This window comes from Aythya marila, assembly GCF_965140915.1.
Source record: "Aythya marila genome assembly, chromosome: 1".
Taxonomy (NCBI): domain Eukaryota; kingdom Metazoa; phylum Chordata; class Aves; order Anseriformes; family Anatidae; genus Aythya; species Aythya marila.
The window spans coordinates 136,477,948-136,487,187 of NC_139042.1; positions in this window are offsets into that span (position 1 = coordinate 136,477,948).

Genomic DNA, 9,240 nt, shown 5'->3' on the forward strand with positions numbered 1-9,240 from the left:
GAGGAAGGAAGAGTCTCAGGAAATTTGGTGTACGGTACGGTACCTCTTGCATGGTGAAGTGCTTGGCAGTACACCAGGCAATCTGGTAAACCCATAGGTGTGTAGTACCCCTTGCACGGGAAAGTGCCTGGCAGTGCATGCCCATTTTTCAGAATCAGAACGTTTGTGTATGGTACTGAGACAGGGAATAAGATAAAGGATGGTGATTCCTAGGTCTTAGCTAGCACAACTGTATGTTAACGACCAAAAGATAAGGGAATAAAATACTGTATGCATAGATAATGGAAATAGCAAGAACTGGCTTGACAACTGAAGTCTGTCAGAGACAGGAAAGTCCAGAAGATAAGCAGCGAGGAAGACTTCTGACCTTCAATGAAAGACCACCAGGGTATGACAGACAACTGACCACCCGAGGACTCCAGTACACATAACCTATGTTAATGATTCTTCGGAGACCTGATGAATATACAGAAGACTTACGGGAAATGCAATGAATATGTATTTGTCCCGCTAATATAAGCACACTGCCAGTAATCGCTGGTGCGCAAGTTAGGTGGAGCTATCCCCTTTGCGTCCGGCGTGTGTGTGAAAAAACATACCTGCTTTATAACCATTCCAAGGTTATAGAGTCTGAATTCCACAAGTCAGTACCCTGCAGGAGCTAAGTTTCTGTAGCAGCACCCTGACAAGGGCTGGGAAAAATGGGAAAATATGGGTTCCAGGGGATAGGGAGATATCCCTGGGGGAGTGCCTACCAACAGCCCTTCCGGAAGAATGATAAGAAATTGGAAAAATAATCCCAAAATTAGAGGAGATGATAAAAGAAGAAAATGGTTAAATGTTGTATATCACTGTGGACAAAAGAACCAATTAAGGAAACAGCAGTATTTTGGCCAAAATATAGGTCTGATGAAAATTCAGGCTTTAAATTTATATCTAAACAATAAGATTCCTTTTTCAGAGAAGGAGACAAGTTATGCTCCCTATGATCCTAATATTGCAGCAGCAGCAGCCACTCCAGGAAGGGTGACAGGGACTGCAATTAACGCTGTACCTAGAGAAGGATCGTACTGTAGGCTCTGGCAAGAATTAGAACAAGGTAGAAGAGATATTGAGAATTTTGCCTTCCCTGATGAGAACAGTACGAACACTGTGTATCCTCTTAGGTGAACTTACCAGCAGAGAGGTTAGGAGTTTTAAGAAGGAGTTGAAGGCTTTAATTGAGGACCCCATCAGGCTAGCTGAATTATTAGACCAGTTCCTAGGGCCTAACTTATACCCTTGGGGAGGAAATGATGTCTGTACTAAGTCTGTTGTTTACAGGGGAAGAAAGGGGAGTGATCAGGAGGAGAGCTGCTATGAGGAGTGGCTGAGGGAGCTGGGCTTGTTCAGCCTGGAGAAAAGGAGGCTCAGGGGCAACCTCATCGCTCTCTAGAGGTACCTTAAAGGAGGCTGTAGAGAGGTGGGGGTTGGTCTATTCTCCCACGTGCCTGGTGACAGGACAAGGGGGAATGGGCTTAAGTTGCGCCAGGGGAGTTTTAGGTTGGATGTTAGGAAGAACTTCTTTACTGAAAGGGATGTGAGGCATTGGAACAGGCTGCCCAGGGAAGTGGTGGAGTCACCATCCCTGGAGGTCTTTAAAAGACATTTAGATGTAGAGCTTAGGGATATGGTTTAGTGGGGACTGTTAGTGTTAGGTCAGAGGTTGGACTCGATGATCTTGAGGTCTCTTCCAACCTAGAAATTCTGTGATTCTGTGATGTTGAAGTTATTGCCTCAATAAAGTGGTAGAAATTATTGATCCTTAAAGAACCCTGGTATTTGTGTGTTCATTGCGCCACAGATGATGGGTTTATCATATATATAAGCTTTTTTCCTCTCCTTCCCTAACTGTACTGATACACACAGAAGTCTGGGAACAGGCTTTGACTTAGAAAAAATGATGCAAAAATGGTGTTGAGTGCTTCTGCCTTTTCTGTATTATCTGTTTCTAGGTTGTCTACTGCAGCCATCAGTAGAACCATGTTCTTTGAATTTCCTTTTGCAAGCAGCAAATGATCTTGTTACCTTTAATGCTCACTTCTAGCTTTAGCTCAAGCTGGGTTGTAGCTTTCTGAGTCTGTAAGTACCTAAGTAATGCTTTTATAAGTTGTCTTTTTTTGGAGCATAAAGGGATTGTTGCAAAATTCTTTGTCTTCCTCCACAATGGGATGGTGTGCTCCTGAGTTCTCATAACTTATTTTTATAAATCAGCTAGATCTCCTGAGCCTCTTTCTGCTTCTTGGCTGATTTCCAGGGACTCTACTGTGAAATTCCCTGAATAAGCCCAAACCCACTTTCCTGAAGTGGAGATTCCAAACTGCCACTCGTCTTCCCAGCCTTTTTCTAGTTCCTTCCACCAGAGGGAACAACGGGCAGCTGATAACAGTCCTGCCTTGAATCATCACACCGTATTTAATTAAAAGTCCTTAGCAGATCACAGCACTGACTTTAGAACCAAAAATATATATATATATATAAATGAATAAAATAAAATAAAATAAAATAAAATAAAATAAAATAAAATAAAATAAAATAAAATAAAATAAAATAAAATAAAATAAAATAAAATTAGTTAAGTTACCCAGTTTGGAATTTGACAGCCTCGTTCCCATTAAAGGTGGTATAGAGATCCTTAAAGCTGCAGATGGGCAGTGCTAGAACTGGTTTGTCAGTGCGGAAGAAGGGGAAAACCCCACTGGTTTCTTCTCTGAAGAGAAAGGAATGATAAATGCAATGGCTCATTAATGCTCAGAGTGCCCATATGGAGTTTGTAAGGGGAAAGGCCACTTTTAATTGTCAAATTATTATACACTATATCTGAGTATAGTGGTAAAAGATGCTATTTGTCATGTAGCCATGGGGCTGCGCTTAGAGATAGCAGTCCAGCAGCTTCCAGCAGCTTTCCTCATTCACATGGTAATCAAACCTGCTCTGCTGTAGGTAGGACAGAGGTACCAGAAAATAGTCTGGACCTGGGATCACTGTACTTTTTCTGAATCTGATGTGCTGTGTGAATGTATCCTAATCTTCCTTTTTGTCTCAACTGCTAAGGTTTGGGTCAAGGATTGCTGATTGCTACAGAAAGTAGTACAGTTGGTCTTTGATGTCAGGTAAGTGGTCATTAATACCACATTGTTACAGCAGGGGCAAAATCGTTTCACGAGTTAAATCACCATGATGGACCCAAATAAAAAAATGCTGTATGGTGCATGCCTTTTGACCACCTATTAGGCAGACAGAAATTTTGGTTCTTGCTTCCTTCTTTCCTTCCTTCCCCCATGGGTCCCCCACATGATCCTCCCTCCTGTCACAAATGGGCTGAATCCATCTTATTATTCCAAAAGGTTTACTAGGCAGAACATACAAGGCACTAGGGGAAATGCTGTCATTAGAAAACCATTGCTATTAGTCCTACTGGCACAGAAAAGTCTATTGATGGAGCAGGAAAGCAGCAGCTGGGACTGTGCTTGGATGCAGGGAGCCAGGTGTCCCTCCTCCTCCTGAGATGAAGAAAGGCAATAGGATATCTTAGTCAGGCTGCAGTGACTGCAGCCCAGATAAGAGCTATTAGCAAGCTCCTCTTCTCTCTGCTGTGATACAAGCACAAAAACAAGTCTGTTGCTAGCAGCAGAGAGAAAGAATTGATCCTTAAAAACAAAAAGCTCCGTGACTGTGGGGAAGGGGGCCTGCATCTTTAAGGCCAGGTATGGAGGAAGCTACAGCTCATTACTTTATTTTATATAGCCATTATTATTTTCTGGGTTGTTTAACAACATGCAGATGTTTGAAGGGACTATTCAGCCTTCAGGAAAGAAAATGTATTTTTTTCTCTGGTGACTACAAGGTTTTCAGGAAAGGAGAAGTGTCCTCTTGTGTGTGGACAGCATTCAGCACATGATAAATATTACTTGAATATAAACGATTTGTATGAAAACTGGTAGCTGCCTGACTTGGTTAATAGCACTGTTCTTACTAAAAAATGCTAGACACTCTTTATCCAAAGAAGTGAATTTTAAATATTTAGTGGTGAATGTTTGAACTTTATTTCTTTAATAACCACAGCTGGATTGAGCCATACTTCTGTGAGACATGAGGATAAATTACTTTAAACTTAAAAGCAATGCTTAGTTAAAATCTAGTGGATTTTTTTTTCTATCTAAAGAATCCATTACAAAGCTAATATCAGTCAGCTTTTAGAAAAAAAGGCTCAACACTTTCAGCACCTCTATTCAGAGAGTAGAACTTGTTGCACACCTCTTTTGTTACCACCTCATAAAAAAAAAAAAAAAAAAAAAAAAAAACACACACACAAAACAAATATCCACCAAAATTGTACAACCTGCTGAGAAACAGTGACACTTGGAAATCCTAGGAACTGTCAAAGTTATGAAGAAATTTAAAATAGAATATTCTAATTACACATAGACACCCAAATTTCTGTTTAAAATAACTTGAAAGTCACTTTGAAATTTGAATAATTCTCACCCTGACTATCAAGAGGTTTGAGATGTCAGCACAAAATTAACTTTCACCTGATACACTACTAATTAAGTCAATTAGAAAGTCATCTCCTAATAATTAATTAAGACCATCATTCCTATTTTCAATTAGTTGGGCACTGCAGATTATAAATTACTTCTGGAAGTGTGACTTTGTGTCTTCAACGCTTATGAATGTAAACACCCTGCATCATTTCTCAAAAAAAAATCTTAATCACCGGAGTATGTATCCCTCTGCACCCTGAAGATGAAATGTAACCAAAGTTGTACCAAAAAACAAAAAAGCAACATGGTACAGCACCTTTGAGCATAGAATGGAATTGGGACAAATGAAAATCAGAGCTTCTGTGTTGTGGCAAAGTCTGCTGTTTGATGATCTTCTGTCCTCCCAACTTGGGATGGACAGCTGAGTACAATTTTTCATTGAATTAAATACTTTTGGTCAAAGGAAAAGTGTTATATTTAACCACATTTCTACACTGCTGTGCATTGCCCCATATATAGCCACCATAAAGCCCCTAGCCTGGCCCAGCCAGAGGGGATGTGTCTGCCTTCAGAGTGGGGCTGTTCTCTGGGGAACCAAAACCAGGGTGCAAAATGAGACCCAAACTACAGCTCCCGTGAAGTGAGGCAATGCCAGGCAAGGCAGCTAAACCTCAGCATAATTGAAAACATGAGTTTGAACATGTGTTAGTTCAAAGAGATAAAACACAACACTTTGGTTTTGGGGGAGAAGAAAGCTTAATTTCAATCCCATATCCCCCTCTGAGGATTTTTGCAGGTATTCAGCAAAACTAGAATAATGTCAATGGGAAACCCCTTATCAACTTATATGAGGAGTGAGGTGCTACAAGTGCTCTGTGTCTGTATCGAGGTAAATAATGTCATTAAATAATTCTCAAGAAGAGCATTAGATCCAGTTCTAAAGAGCAGTAAAACATTATAATGCTCTGCAGAGGCTTCCTTTTCCCCTCTTTCACAACCAGGGGCTTCAAATGTTGCAGCTGATGTAGTCTGCACTCTCCTTGCTCTCTCATGCACCTTGGTGTTTCCAGCTGATGAAAGTAGAGAGGACAACACTGTTGTTGGGAGGGACTGTGCCTCAGACCCACTTACATTTTCAGGAGGCCCTGCTGTTTTCTGTGGGGCTCTGCACAAGCCCAGTGATCCACCCACTTAAGTTCACTTACACAATTAAAGCCCTTGTGGTAGCACGAAGTTTGGGAGATTTACAGCACTACAGAAGTGCTAAGTCTTATGATTAATGGACTAACAAATGCCGGAGAAGTAGGAAGACTGGAAACCCGGCATCTCTGTCTCAGAGGAAAAGACCCTTATGCACACAGATGGTTGGTTTTAAATTAAATGGAAAAAACAGCTCTTATTGTTAATGTTAAAAAAAAAAAAAAAAAAAAAAGTAGTAAGTCCGAAAGGGGGAAATGGATATCCTAAAATTCAGAAACCATACTTCTTCCTCAGGAAGCCAAGGATTTTATTCCACATATTCCTTTGGGAATTATTATCCTAATTTGACACAAAGTGATAAATTCTTAATCTTTTAATTACTGAGGCTTATAGATCTGCCATCTGTGTTATCCACCTCGTCTTTTTCCACCCTCTGGTAACTGTGCAAAGCAGGGCCGCTCAGATCATTTTTCAGTGTTTTCTATCCTGATCCAGTGTTTTTGCCTGACTGGAAATTTTGCTAAAATATCACTCCTTGATAGAAATCCTTATCAAATACTTTATTCCATTTGACCTGTGAGTATAACTAAGTAACATGGGCTGTAACTGCAACTGTGCCAGCCTCTGATCCCCTTGATTCATATGGTTTCATTCTGCTTGTGGTTTCCAGTCCCATACTTCCCCTCCAAAACATTTTCCCTTTACAGCTATTAACTACAGTGAGTGAAGTATATAAGAAGACTCTGCATATTTCCTATATGAAGCACATGACAGTTTTCCATTCTAGAAAGGGGAAAGACCCCTATGACATAAGGATACGTTCATTCCACTTCAAATGCCACTAGTAAACAGGAGAAATTAAGACGTTAGGTACAGAGGTACTGAGGTATACCAGTACACCTAAATTAAGACTTTAGGTCCAGAGGTACAGAGACTGAGGTACACCACAGCTGGTGAGTTGAGCAAGTCTTCCTCTTACATGTGTGAAGACCACATGCAGGAAGTTACTGAAACTCCTTCAATGCATATGAAGTAATTAGTGAAATGCAAATATGCAAAAAAAATAATTTAAATAGTGAAATAAAAGTATACAGAAGTAGGCATAAAAGGGGTATGCAGTTGGAGATAACACAAGCACCTGAAACAGCTCGGTGACATCTGAAAATTTTGTTCTGCAGGTGGGAGCTCTGTCAGAGTGCTGGCATGGTGCAGTGTACACATCCCCTGAAAACTGCCAGAACCACACAACTGCTGAAATAAGACATTTGCCATTTGGTGAGGGGCCTGTATGCCACTAGATTTCCATGCATCCAAAGGGGTTTTGCAGCCATGCAGCTGACTCCAAAGGCTATCGGCCTAATGGTGAAAATACTTTCCAGAGACAGATGTATATGATTTTTTAGTCTATGTTCCATATTTAGTATTTCATAGTCTCATATTTTATTATCAATGCAGAAACTCAAGCTGTTTTTTTCTTATAGAAAATAAGGATTAAGAAAACTTTCCTTAGGCTTTTGGCCCTGTGGTTCTTGTGCAAAGTCCTCTTACTGCCTTACTGAAAAGGCTGGAAGAAAGGGGGTTGACACTCAAACCCTGCTATGAAGTGTGGAAAATGGACTCCACAATCCACAATCAGTAAGCTTGTAAAGTAGATATATTTATTCATCACTCGGCAGCACAGGGGGTAGTCCCACCAAAGTCATGCACACCCCAATGCAGCAACTTGCCTTGGTTCTATGCAGCAAAGAGTTACATATGCATGAAGTTTCCCAATGCCTATACATATGCATGACCTATTCCTGCTTCGTATTGAAATTTGTTCCAAGAAGTCATTTCCATAAACTCCTCCATCTGTGCTTGCACAATATCTCCTGGTGGTCGTCACTGGGGGTCATGGAGATGAACTCTTCTTCATCACCACTAGTTGACCTCCTGTCTTTGTGCAGACTCAGCTGCTCCTTGGCTCTTGTCCAAACCACAGGGTTGGTCTCATATGGTTCTTGAGACAGATTCCCTGTTATTATCAGGAACCATCCTTTGTGAGGAGCCCCAAGACTTCTTTTTTTTTTTTTTTTTTTTTTGGTTAATTTGCACAGTGGTAAGCAAAGACATCAAGCAACATCTATTTTTAATACAATAATCTAGGTATTCATAAGTCAGCATCCTGTCTACTAAGATTCTCTTAACTCCCTCTCTCAGCTATGCTCTGCTGACTCCCAGGCTCAGGACCACATCATTGGCACTTAGGGCAGGTTGCAGCCTACACCAGCCTAAAACAAGCTGGTTTAAGGACAGGATAGTGGGAGCCTGGGAAAAGTGTCTTTGCCTTATAACACCTGAACTGCACTAAGCTGCCAGTCAGGAGCTGGACCAAGAGTTACTGTATATAACAAGCAAAATAAAATCATGTGGGTTTTCCCCACCTGGTTCAGCAAAATAAATAATGTCCAGCATTGCATTTCTATTGGCAGCCTCATGGCATGGCTTGAAGATATAGAAAGTGCATGGGAGCCATCAGAGAAGGCTGCTTCATAGGAGAAGGGAGCTGAGGGCAACAATGAACAGCCCAGGACGTGTCCCAGTGGGTACAGGCAGCCCCATGGTACCTGAACAAGGTGAGAAGAAGAAGGACCAAGAAATCCCTTGGGGTCCTGCCTGGTGTCACCCACCCGCCCAGGTCAGGGCGGGTCAGGAGCACCAGCGCCAAGCCTCAGGGAGGAGCGGGAGGATGTCGATGGGTTAGAGGAGGAGGATGGAAGTGCCACCTGGTCCTCAAACCTCCCCCTGACCCCACGGCTGGCTGCAGCTCATTGCACGGTCCGGAGACAAAACTCTCCAGCTGCAGTGGGGCGGCCGCCACTGGGGGTCGCTGCCCGCCGCCTTTTCCTCTTTCCCCGCTGGCCCGGGGCGTCCTCCCCCGCTCCTCCCCGGTAGGCAGCAGCCTCGGCATCCTTCCCGGAGGGCATGTTTCTCCGCCTGCCGCCAGGATGATCTCCACTCCGTGCCCCAGGGCTGAGTGTCCCAGACGCTGCAAGCCTCCCTCCCCTCTGCATGCAGGGCCAGCGCCTAGCTGGGCATGTGAGGGAATTTGTTAACCGGGGATGCATTATGCACTGCTTGCCGACCTCAAAACAGTTCCTGCTGTGTGGGTATACAGGGCCCCCGGTACTACCAAGAGCTCCTGTAGTTCATGAACCTTTTCTGAAGTTTGGTTAAGCATGGGTTAGATTGGTGCCTTACATGATGGATATTTTATTTTCTCTCCTACCCTTCCTTGGTGGAAGGTGCCGTTTGCTAGACTTCATTCAGGAAAACCTCCTTTAGGTAGAACAAGACTTTCCATCTCTCAAAACAGTTTTTTCCTCTTTATTTTCCCTCCTGAAAACAGTTAGCTTCTGTCACCAGAGATCTCAAGCTCCTTCCAGTTTTTGAGGGGCTTCTTATAATTTTGGCCCAGCTTGTAGAGTAAAACTCAATCACCACAGGCACTCTGGAAGGCAGTGGGAGCAATGGT